Source organism: Amblyomma maculatum, chromosome 9 (genome assembly GCF_055883805.1).
Source record: "Amblyomma maculatum isolate TAMU_Amacu chromosome 9, ASM5588380v1, whole genome shotgun sequence".
Lineage (NCBI taxonomy): Eukaryota > Metazoa > Arthropoda > Arachnida > Ixodida > Ixodidae > Amblyomma > Amblyomma maculatum.
This window is the reverse complement of record NC_139352.1, coordinates 43968052-43980867: the sequence shown is the minus strand read 5'-3', so window position 1 is coordinate 43980867 and position 12816 is coordinate 43968052. Positions and strand designations below refer to the sequence as shown.

General features: G+C 45.9%; 1 long non-coding RNA gene across 1 annotated transcript; it reads left to right on the top strand.

The window, feature by feature from the left end:
• Positions 1-805: 805 nt before the first annotated feature.
• LOC146178964 (uncharacterized) lies at positions 806-10469 on the top strand. The gene is made up of 3 exons (XR_014700903.1): positions 806-1109; positions 7978-8055; positions 10121-10469. It is a non-coding gene; the product is annotated as an uncharacterized LOC146178964 (long non-coding RNA).
• Positions 10470-12816: the final 2347 nt, after the last annotated feature.

The following is a 12816-nucleotide window of genomic DNA, read 5'->3' as shown; positions in this document are numbered from 1 at the left end:
TGCACCTTAACAAATCTTTTATCTGGCCTAAATGGTACATTTCTTCGTAAGCGGAAAAACAAGCCAACTAGAAACACAACCGGAAGGAAGAAACGAAAGGGCAGGTGAGCGGTCAGATATGAGTTAGCGCTTGTCGGGCCATTCTAGTCCTCAATGAAAAATTCCGGGCGCACTACAGATTCTGCATTGAAGAAATGCGATAGCCTGAGCGTCACTGCTGTACGCGGTACATCGCGCGCCTCTTGTCTAACATAATCAGCGTTCCGCTGAACGCATCGAGGTTCACCTGCGTTCTCTGAGTCGATTACAGGAAACGAAAGGCGCAGTGTAGGTCATTCGCCGAATCCCGCTACTATCATCATCAAGGTTGGCGAGGAGAGAGATGTGCGTTTCACGATCCCGGTCGTGCCGCCATTGAGTAAAAAGCGCTCGGCTGGGGATCCGAGGGATGGAGCTTCGATTTATTTTCCGATGGAGACAGAGTTTTATGTTTCTGATGACGTCCTCAAGATTATTAACAAGTGAAATCCCGCAGTATACCTCTGAATCTCGCGAAGTGGGACATTTCTCGAGGACGGGCAGACAGACATGCTGGCGAGTAAAGGCTGTCGCCTTGATAATTGGTTCACAGGAAGGAAAAAACTGTTTCTGTCACACGTGTTGCTGTCAGTACCGGAATCGCACCGTACGGGGAGGAAGGGAGCGAAAGTGAAGCCATAGCGGGGCACTGCGAAGTAAGTTCGACGACCTGCGGATATTTAAACAGGTTCACTATAACAATACGCATTCAAGTAAGCCTTTTTTCTTTTACTTTTGCCACTTGAATTTAACGTGGCTTATGACGTCTTTGTTTAGCCCCCTCGAACCAACGCCGTTTAATTAAGAACGTGGCTCAGGAACTGCAGCACAAGCTCCTCGGACTCCAATCCAGAGGCATGACTGGGAGGAAGATCTCGCGCCAGAATTTCCAGCGGTGGTACCTCCGGCAGAATATGCAAGTGGGCGATATGGGACAGTCTCCTCAACACCATGTCCAGGAAGACGCCGCAGTTTTCGCCGACGCCTCTTGCCAAACGAGAGTGATGGAAGGGTTGCCACAAGGTGCGCCGGTAGGCAATTGTTCTTGGTTGTAGCTGAATGATCCAGAATCTGCTCGTCCTGCAAGCATTGTTATGTAATTGAAGATGAGAATGTCCAGGTGTGTTAAGAGTGCACTAAACCTAGCCCTTGTACAATTTCTTTGGTAAAAACATTAGCACTAATAAGCTTTGAGATTACTAGTACGAAGGCACTATTCTGGAGTTTCAGAGAGCCAAATCGAAAAACGTTTGCTTGTCAGCGAATAGGTCGCACCGCTCGGCTTTTCCAGGGGTGTGCGTTTGGAAGAAGCTCCGTAAACCCCGCTGCGTGCCCCTCCTCCGCAGTGGGCCCAAACCCAGTTTCGAACCTCGTAGCCTGCAAAGGTGGTTCTGTTTGTCTTGCAAAGGTACTTCCTTTGACCCCCACCTGAAGTGCTCCCCTAGAGCCTCAGCTGCAGCAGTCCTTGACAAGCACTCCGAAAATTCCACGGTGGATGTTTCGTAAACTTATGTAAAGCGCAACAGAGACACCACAATCAGACAAGAAAGACAGGAAAGGGCGCTTCCTGCTTCAACGTTTGCAGCGCATGATGCGAAATACCCGAAAGCAACAGATGGATGAGATGAGCAAGCGGAATCTATAGTGGCAGGGAATGTTTAATCAAAAACTGGGTTTTTATCGCATAAAAGACTAAACAATGCACTGATCTAATGTAGGCATCGCGGGAACAGTATATTTTCTGAGCCATAACTTAGAACTCTTGGTACGAATTCGGGGACAGATTCAGCATCTACAGATGGTTTTTAAGCTCAGTGAATATCCAACTGGTCGTTACTGTGCCTAGCGATGTCTCGATTAGTGTATTGTTAGGGCCAGCTGGTTCGTGACCACTTAACTTACTGTCCATTTGTGGGTTTGTGAACGTTAAAGAACCCCAGGTGGTCGAAATTTCTGAAGTCCTCTACTAAGGCGTCTCTCATAGACTGAGTTGCTTTGAGACGTTAAACCCCACAAACCAAGCCAAACCATACTGTCCATTTGTAACCACATAACTAACTCGTCTTTTTTGTAAATATGTATTTGTAAATACAGTTAGTTAGCTGTGATTAAAATGGATTTGAATGTCAATCAGCGCAAAACATAAAGACAGGAGCAGAAGGACCACAGGACACGTGTTTACTCACAATTGAAAATTCGTTTGAAAATATCACGATTCTGGGAAAAAGTAGGCCAACTATCAGCAAACTATGAAAGCCTCACTGTCATGTAGGAATACAGAATAGGTTGCTCACGTAGAACCATTTCCTCCTTCGTTATTTTATCAACGCGGACAGATATAGGTACGGGCATTGTGATTGTATGCCCTACCCCTTCAGCGCATGGGTCATAACCCGTCCGCGCGTTAATTTTGGTGCATTCGAGTATCTCTGTTAACTGTGGCTTTAACTAGTGGTGAATCATTGTGGCAAAATTTTGATCTTAACAGAACTGACCGTTACGATGTTGAGCTCAGTCACTTTCCAAATACAAGGAACTTGCAGCATGGTCGACTGCAGCTGACAATAGTCGTAACCTGTAGCCCTCAAAGAGCATGTGCTTGTAAGATACCTTTCTTAGTGCAGAGTAAGACCAACGGCTACCATTACACGGCCAATGGGCACCACCGTAAAATCTGCTCAGATGAAGCCCAGTTGCACTCCCTCTTTGTTCTGGTACAGAGGCGCGTCGCTGTCACCGAGAGCAGCGTTCGTCGAGAGAAAGCTAGAGATAGGGGCTCAAATTTATAACTTTGAAAGTAATGTGAGCAACCGCCAGTCGTCCTCGGGAAAATAGTGTTTACGAGAGCGCGAGCAGAAAGGGAATGCACCGAAAGCTTTGCCGTTGGTCCTAGCTGGCGTTTTCAGGCGTTCATTTGTTTCTTAGTGGAAGCTGCTGGTCCGTACACGTACTGAACAGCGCAAAACGATTTTCGCAGAGCAGGCAGATGCCCTAATCGAGAATTTTCGGCGAGGAATATGGCAAAGAGCTGCGAAAAAAATACGATTTCCCTAGCGTTTGCCTAGCAATTGAAAAAAAAAAACCTGAGGTGGCACAGATGACAACATACCTTCCACCAACCACGGGCGGTAACAACGGTATTTGAAGCAGAGCTCTTAGATATTACAAGTTGCGAAACATCCCTTAGTGCCCACGTATAAAACAACGGTGGTTTTGATTGGTCAAAATGTGGGTGTCTAGGAATGTTGCGGCCCCGGTGGACATTAAAAGAATATGCGTCTAAATATTGTTAAATGCTCAACCAACGGGAAAATAAAATAAGTTCGAGAGTTTCAGCAACAAAACATTTTACATTACTGTCGTAGAGGTGATTAGGGTGAAAAAGCCGAAAGGAAGAAAGTGATTTCCAAAAGGCGATGACTGCAATAGCACAAAGCTTTTATTGACCGCTTGTAGATGGCGTGAAAATTCATAAGTACCCAAAAAATGCGTACTAAAGCCAGTCACTTTTCGTAGCGGAGTTTCGCAACTGGTTTTTTTTTTTAAAGGCATTGATTTGAACAGTGGACATTGCTGCTTATTTCGCCAAAATAAAGGTAGATATATCTGCTTTGAGGCAATTCAAAATTGACAGTAGGATTCAATAGGCCTATAAAATCTACAAAATGCCGCCCAAAACTGTTATTCGAATTCACTTCAGCTCACTTTCAGCATGCACTGATATCGCACATCACAATGGCACCTGACATTTCGTCTCCATCGAAAAGCAGGCACCACGGCCTAGGTTCGATCTTGTACATTGGAGTTAGGCAGTTGCACCTCGGCTAGGAGGAAGAAAGAAATCTAACTCTGAAGCGTGTGCGACACGTGATTCGTTACAACTGATGCTTGGGTGAATTGGCATGCCATTTTGAAGAACAGCACGACTTGGACTAGGACGGAAGGAAGACAAACACGGACAGGCGCTGTCCGTGTATGTCTTCCTTCCGTCATAGTCCAAGTCGCGCTGTTCTTCAAAATGACACGATTGCCACGATGTGTCTGTGATTGATTTTGTTTTGTTTTTATATGCCAATCGCAAGGAGACACGCTTTGAGAGACGCAGTAGCAGAGGGCTCAATAAACGGGTTTCCTGGCACCAACATCGTTCAGTAAACGGGCGCCTTGCTTTTCAGCACGGTTGAAAAATCGCGGCGGGATATAAATATAATATATAAAGTGCGTAGCTGAAACAGGCAAAACAAGACAATATAGAGAATAATGAAATTAAGAGAAATTTGCGTCCAGCGAGTAGCTTTTCCGCAGAGAAGTTTCATATTGTGTCCAGAAACCGTTACCACTGTCATGGAAGGGACAGGAACCTTGAAAATGTTTGATAAATATAGAAATTGGGCAAAATACTGTACATCACAGTAAGCCAAATATTATTACAGTCACGCTAATTTCGACCATCAAAGGCACCGAGCAATACATCGGCGACTATTATGTGCAATAAGATTTTAAGATAGCGGCGCCGCATAGTTAAAATCATATAATGTACAGACTGCTTCAAAACTAATAATGTCCTGCAATAGTTTCGTAACTTTTTGCATATTGCCATATCTAACCTTTAAAGACATTAAAAGATCGTCCCAACCTCAAGACCTATTTTTGTATTACCCGATTTATTTTATTTTTTTGCTGAAATTTCGAAATCAAATTCGGCATTTTAACATGTCACTCAGAGCATCTCGCTGCCGCGCTAACCCGGTAATTAAGGCGATCTACTACTGAACCTGAAGACGCTGGATCGAATCGCGGTCACGGAGGCCGCTTTTCGATGTAGGCAGAATGCAAAGCGCCAGCGTGTGGCGCGATGTCAGTGCACGTTAAAGAACCCCAGGTGGTCGAACTTTCCGGAGCCCTCCACTACACCGTCTCTTATAGCCTGAGTCGCTTTGGGGCGTTAAAACAGACAAGCCCAACAAAATAATAATAATAATATTAATTGGTTCACAGGAAGGGAAGACGCAGTGTCTGTCACACTTGCTTTGTGGACACCTGAACCGCGCCGTAAGGGAAGGGATGAAGGTGGGAGTGAAAGGAGAGAGAGAGAAAGGGGAGCCGTAGTGGAGGGCTACGGAGTAATTTACAGTACCTGGGGATCTCTAACGTGCGCTGACATCACACAGCACACGGACGCCACTTTGTTTCGCGTACATCGAAACGCAGCCGCCATGGTCGAAACAAAACTCACCAGACAACATTTATGGCTAGGCCATCAGACCAGAAAGGCGAGCACCCATTATATTTCATGATCGGGACCCAAGTGTTCCACCTATACGCCTTGTATTGATGCCAAGCCCTTACATAAGAAAATTTCTGAACCAATAACCTTAATAGGGAGAATTATTGTTCGAAGTTGCCATGGCTTTCGGTGTCATAATATTGTTACGTGGAAGATTTACAGTCCCAAAGCTCTCCGCACAACTAACGTTGATGAGGGCACCGATTTCACAACACTCAGCGTCGTCGTCTTCTCGGAGTCTGTTGCGCTTCTTCATCCTCATCACAAACAGCGAATATAGCTAAGTAACACTACCCCCCCGCGGGAAAAGCACAGTCCCGGTGCGGTCTATGTTAGCGAAATAGAACGTTGATGATAGGGCTTCAGACGGGACACATGCACTATTTCGGAGGTTGGAGCTGTGGACGTGGACTTCGGAACCACAGATTCAACTTCGTAGGTGACGTCGGTCACGGGGCGCAAAACACGGTAAGGGCCAGTGTAACGGGGCAAAAGTTTTTCACACAAGCCCACTCGACGGCACGGGAGCCACAGCAAAACGAGAGATCCAGGAGTGTAGTGGACATCACGGTGGCGGCTGTCGTACCGGATCTTTTGAGAGTCTTGGGATGCAGAGAGCCTGGCCTGAGCTAACCGGCGGGCATCATGAGCACGGGTGACGGCATCACTGGTGTAAGTACTGGTGGTGTCTGCCGCGGGTAGAGAGGTGTCGAAGGGTAGTAACGGGTGTCGGCCAAATAATAAATAAAATGGGGAGTATCCAGCGGTAGAATGGACAGATGAATTGTAGGCGAATGTGACAAAGGGGAGATGAACGTCCCAATCTCGATGGTCGTCAGACACATGCATGGCCAGCATGTCTGTGAGGGTACGGTTTAGACGTTCCGTGAGGCCGTTGGTCTGGGGGTGATATGCGGTGGTGAATTTGTGGCGGACGAAGCACGAACGGAGAATTTCGTCAACCACTCGCGACAGGAAACAGCGGCCACGGTCAGTTAGTAGTTCGCGAGGAGCACCATGATGAAGAATTACGTTTTCTAGAAGGAAGTCAGCGACGTCTGTGGCGCAGCTGGTCGGGATGGCTCGGGTAATAGCGTACCGAGTAGCGTAATCGGTGGCGACGGCGATCCATTTGTTCCCCGAGGTGGAAACTGGAAAGGGGCCAAGGAGGTCAACGCCTATACGGGAAAATGGGTCAGTTGGTATGGGTATTGGCTGCATATGACCTGAAGGCAAAATTGTGGGCTTCTTCCGACGCTGACACAGTTCACACGCGGCAATGTACTGCTGGACAGAGCGGTAGAGCCCCGGCCAGTAGAAACGTCGGCGCAGGCTGTCGTATGTGCGAGAGACACCCAAGTGGCCAGCCGTGGGAGCATCATGGAACTGTTCAAGGAGGGTGGAACGCAGGTGTTGTGGAACGACGAGCAAAAGGTCTGTGCCATCTGGTCGCATATTACGTCGGTATAGGGTGTTCTCGTGGAGCACAAATAAGGCGAGAGATTGGTCAGGGCGGTCGGAGGTAAGACGGAGGATAATGGAATGCAGAGAAGGATCTAGGTGCTGTTCCTTGGCAATGTTGGCAAAGGCGGAGACAGATAAGACATATGCATCATCGTGAGAGTCTGTAGGACTAGGGGAGTCGGCGGAATGACGTGACAAACAGTCGGCATCTTGGTGAAGCCGGCCGGACTTGTAGACGACGGAAAAGGTGTATTCTTGTAATCGTAGCGCCCAGCGCCCCAAACGGCCAGTAGGATCTTTGAGAGAGGAAAGCCAGCACAAGGCATGATGGTCTGTTATCACAGTAAAATGGCGGCCAAACAAATAAGGGCGAAATTTCGTAATAGCCCAGACAAGCGCCAGGCACTCTCGCTCTGTAATAGAACAATTTTGTTCGGGCGTTGACAGGAGGCGGCTGGCATACGCAATCACCCTTGTACGGCCGTGTTGTTGCTGAGCGACAATATTGTGGCGCCTTCAACAGAGCACAGTTTAGCAGTCTACTCAATGTTTTTTGCCAGACAAGCAGATAATATATTGAGTTCAGTCAGCTTTACTTGTCAGAGTACGTTTTTCCCTATATGTTTTCCTATATTTTGTTTCCCTATATGTGCACTTGACGTCGCCGAGTTTTATTTCTTTCGTGGTCACTAAATATAAGCTCTGAATGAAACATACGCCACACTGAAGTACGCTGTGGGTTTACGTATTGTTAATTTAGGCAATGCATGCGCTGATATGCGCATAAGAAGGAAAAAGAAGAATCTCAGTAGTTTTGAGCGAAGACGACGACGTTCGAGCAGTGTCGGCTGGTGCCTGCAGGAAAGGCCTGTTCTGTGAAAGCCTTGTCTCCCGTCTCCGCTCTCTGAAACCTCAAGCTCAACTACCCTCGTAACAATATATACTATCAACACTCGCTCGATGCGTTTGTCCTTACTCCCCAAGTCTGCGTCTATTACCGTTCCGTCTCTATTATGCTGAAACGTTTGACCTCGCTGCTATAGCCACTTCAATCATACAAAAAGCACTACCGCGAGCTTCGCAAACTTGGAGTCTTCCTGTGGGGCGGCGTGTGCTCTCAACGTACGGTGCCGTGGTCTCGTTTACAGTGCTCGGAGCACCGGAATGTGATCCAGGTTCGCGAGACGTGGCGGGCTCCACAGCAAGCTATACAGAAAGCTTTCAAGGTAGGAGCTGCAATTTCCAGAACGGATTCATATTTTGCCGCAGGTGCTTGTGCCGAACTGAGCGAGCAAAAATAGAAACGCACATCTATTAACTTTGGACTTTAGTTTCAAGAGCAGCTGATGTTGCAGGCAAATTTCGGCACTTTGAGAAGAAACTGCTACATGCGTGTTACGAGCTAGAAATTTAGCACGCACACTGAAGAGTAATTCTTAAAAGGATTGGCTACGCGTGCATTCTGGCTGTGCACCCTGTCGCTACATATCAGCAGGCCTGCTCAAACCGTTTAAGTGTAGCGAACAATGCATCGCGACCCATATTATGCAGGTAGTTTAGACTTCAAGAAAATCGTGCGGCTTCCATTCCGCTTAAACTGGATTATAACAAAAAAATTGCTATGTACTTTGTTCAGCAATGCCTCTTCCATCTCAGTATGCTTCCGCGCATCCTGAGCCTCTCTTATAAATAGTAGTAGTGTTTGTGAATTACTAAAATAACGGAAGCAGAAAACTTTTGCGAACCGGTGTCTACCTCAATGCCTGAAGCACGGGAACTGGGGGGGGGGGGGGGGGGTGGCGTAAGAAAAGATACGGAAGAGAAAGTGAGGGGAAATGAAAGAGATGAGCGAAAGAGATAATGAATTGAAATATAATACTACAAAACACTATGTTACAGTCGGTTGTAGTAAGGGTGTTAAAGACCCGCCCGCGATATTCTTAGCTGACAGTAGCCCTCGGCGCTACAGGCGGTCATTCGCAACTCGTGCTGCGTCGACCGTGGACTGCCTACACTTTAGCCTTGTATACATGAGCCCAACGCAAGCGGCGGGTCCTGTGGGAGAAAGCCGGTTGAAGGATTCGTCAGCCCTTGGTTCTCATGAACCCGTTTCTGTCCGGAAAGAAACGTTGCCTTTTCGAAACGTGATGTACCAGAAGTGCTGTCTTCGCTTTTTTTTCTGATATATTGGTAATAACAGTTCTGTCTAGTTCACTCCGTTTCTATCCCGGCGGTGCGCAATTCCAACACGATTTTTCAGCGGTCACCCAATTGTGCTTATTCAGCGGCTCTGAAAAGGTCGCGGCAGACAACTGATGAAAGCATCGGCCACTGGACCACATAAATCTGACATGTCAACACTCACTCATGAGAGCGGTTTACGACCTGTTTTTTTCTGGATGAATTGTCCTCAGATAATCGGAAGAACTGCGGAATATGTGTAAATACGTGCGGATCTCAGTATTAATAGCGAACATGGCAAACGTGCATGGCTGTGATAAGCCAAATGAAGGAAATTCTTCATCTGTGCTGGGTAACCCCTACAGAAATCACATGGAACTCAAACTGCATTCTGAAAAACTCCTTTGTAATTGCTACCCCATTTGGAAGGTACCGGAGTCGCTATGACCTAGTCACAGCAGCAAGTAGGCGTTTCTTTGAATATTCTGCATTTTCATGACGTTTAAAACGCACATGATTTGTTCGAAACATTTTAAACACATAGTCGCCGCAAATAAGTGACCTTTCCCAAACTATAAGTTACAAGGAACGGCAACGAGGCGCCTCAAAGCCATCGATGAACCCTCAATGTCAATTGAAACTCGAACGCAAAGATTATCGCTGCTGGATAAGAAATGAAGGCGATGTGTATTAAACTTTGAAATAAAACTAGAATTTCGCGTCCTTGAAGTAAAAACAACAGTACATTTATCATATGTATTTCCCTTTCTCCTATCAGACTATCATATTACGATAATTTGGACCCCCCATATTGTCCTACTGAAAAAACAAAAGTTCTGCGTGGCAATAACCTTACAAAATCTCATCTAATCGCATAGACCCTCATACAAAATATCGTACATATTTTATGATAATGTACGAGAAGCTATGAGAACTTATGCAATTATATGTGACTTGTATGTGATTTCTTATGTGAATTGAGTGAGACTGTGTGAGAAAGTTCGAGGTTATTGCCTCATACATTTTTTTCATTAGGGCGGTGTGCATCATTCGAATTTCCTTGACGCCAAGCTTTTCCAGTGAAAGTTTACGCTTCTTTCGCACACGCAGGAATGTGCAGTCTCCCTTGGGCTACGCGTCACATCCGGCGCGGCATGAATCCGCGATACCAGGCTGTTGTGCACGTGTGCGGCGGGCGCCTTCACCTCCACCATAAACGCCCGTTCACCTGAACTTTGCGCCTGGGCATGATTTGTTGATTCGCCGTGCACGAGCGCACGATGCCACCAAGCGAGCCAGATACCCTACAGAATGTTTCTCGCCGATGCTGAGCGGACATGTCACAAGTACACGACTGCTTCTGGACCGCACCTCAACTGGCCGCGAGATCTACATGCTTGAATTATATGTCATTGCGAATTGAATATTTGTCCAACAAGCCTATTAAACGTATCGTATGTGACGCTCAAGAAAGGTGTTTTGTGTCTTTCCGCTGTCTAATTGGCAACTTGTATCAATTTATTACATTGGCAAATCAATGTTTTAAAACCTAATGGCAATGAAACTTACTCGCCTTTAGTTACGGCACCTTTTATTATACTCGAAAACGATTCTGTTTATTGCTCCACCTTCTTGAGGCATAAAGGTGATTATCCTCGGCTCCGAATAGCTGCTTTGAGCTGGAGGGTGAGATGGGAACCGAATTGCTATACCAGCAGCTCCCACTAGTGCCCTAGACCAAGCAGGCTCGGGCGTACAGTATGGGGTTTAATACATATACATTGCGCAGATCTTTAATTGTGTTTTCTCGACACTACTGCTTCATTCAACAACACACAGCATAGCTTTAGAAAGCTCGTTCCCTGCGAACCTCCTCTGCTTTCTATTGACAATGACTCATTTATTAATGACGATCTGTAACTTGATACCAAAAGTGTTTTTCTAAACATTGCGATTTTTTTCCTTTTCAATATTGACCTAAAATTACCTGCATGTATTAAGGATTTTATTTTTCACAGGGACCAGTACCTAACTAGTTATGAAGCTACATCTAGACACTGATCTATGACATCAAGAGTGTACCACAAGAAACGGTTCTGGGTCCCGTGCATTTTGAACCGAGAGCTTCACGATGTAAAGTCCCTCGTGCACAGGAATGTGACCTTCAATACGGAGGGGCAAATTTTATTAGTAAAAGTTATCACTACAGTCTGAGAAAAGTAAATCTTGAATTCCCATGTTTCACACCATCTTGAGAGAGAGATATATATTTTAATGGCAACTATTCATTAAACATCATTATTCATTCAGGAGAATATGATCACAAGCAGGTGAAATTATGTCGTATTGCACGCAGTCGTCAGCACACGTTCGAATTTTAGAGGAAATCTCCCTATGCAAGTCGTTAATATATAGCAAGAAGAGAAGAGACCCCAGGACCGACAATTTAGGTATGCCTGATGACACCACTGCTTTTGAATAATTTATTCAGTTAAAAGCTACGAATTAAGAACGGTGCGACAAAACTTTCTATTCAGTCAACCAGCTTACTATTCAGCCATCAGCCAACGCATCTATAGTAGAGGTGTCATCAGCCTGATAGAAATTGTGAAATTAAATAAGAGCGAATGATGTCTTAGAACGAAACACGAAAACGAAAGTCTTCTGATCAGAAATGCCATGTACCATTTCAGAACGGTAACGCAAGGACGGTTGTGTTTGGACTTAGAAATACCAGGAATACCAGGTATGCTTGGACACACTCAATAACGCCAAACTTCAGGCTGAAATTAATTCCATGTAAAAAGAGGCATTATGACTATGCATCGATAGCGAGGGCCAGTGAATTTTAGGCGTATTGAAATCACTAATACAAATGGAGTTAGAAGAGTCTAGATAGTGCTTGTGCATGAACGTTTAGATTGTGTGTAGCGAGTCGGCCGCTATTCTCGGGGGGGGGGGGGGGGGGGGGGGCGATAGTATGCACCAGTTACAAAATGCGTTTTTCTAAGTAAGGTCTCCACCAGAGAAAGTCTGTATCTAAAGTAGCAGGGCGACAAATTATGTTTCCTGTGCACCGCTGAGTGCGTGGGTGATTGAAAGTGCCAAATAGACCAGTGAAGAAATTTAGGGGTGGAATACAGATGCGCAGAAATCTTAGAAAGATCCTTACCAGGCAGGCCACAAACATCGAGCCACCCCGGCCCAACGTCGGCAAAAATTGGTACCAACATTGGCGTGGCACTGGTTTTTAGAAATAACTTCATGTTATTGGTCCGGCGTTTATGCCAACATTGAACCAATCGTGGCACAACCAGCATATGTGATAAACCGGCCGTACCGCTAGTATCACATATTGATATTCATTGGCATGCAACGAGGATTCATTGGCATATATGGCATTGGCACTGCCACTGTTATGCCACCTTTAGCCATGAAAGGTTATTTCATCTTCCTCTTTACTTACTGCCTCCATTTGCTTTGAATAATTGTTAGTCTGGCCATTGTGATTTTCTTATGCACTCATTTCCCAATACCATCTTTCATGTCATCTACCTAAGGAGCCGTGAAATCCATGCGATTAAATGAGGCAAACAAAACCTTTTCCAAGAACATTTAGTGAGAGCTCATTGCATGTACATGCCAAAAGGTGACACAAGGACATAGGAGGGCCAAATGTAGTGCAGGAAGAGTAGCCACTGTGTACAGGCTCGAGATGGAAGGGTCTAGTAGGTGGAATTTGGAATAGGAAACTATAGCAGCACATCACCAGGTAGTGAAGGGAGAGGTGATGGTGTGCAGTGTGC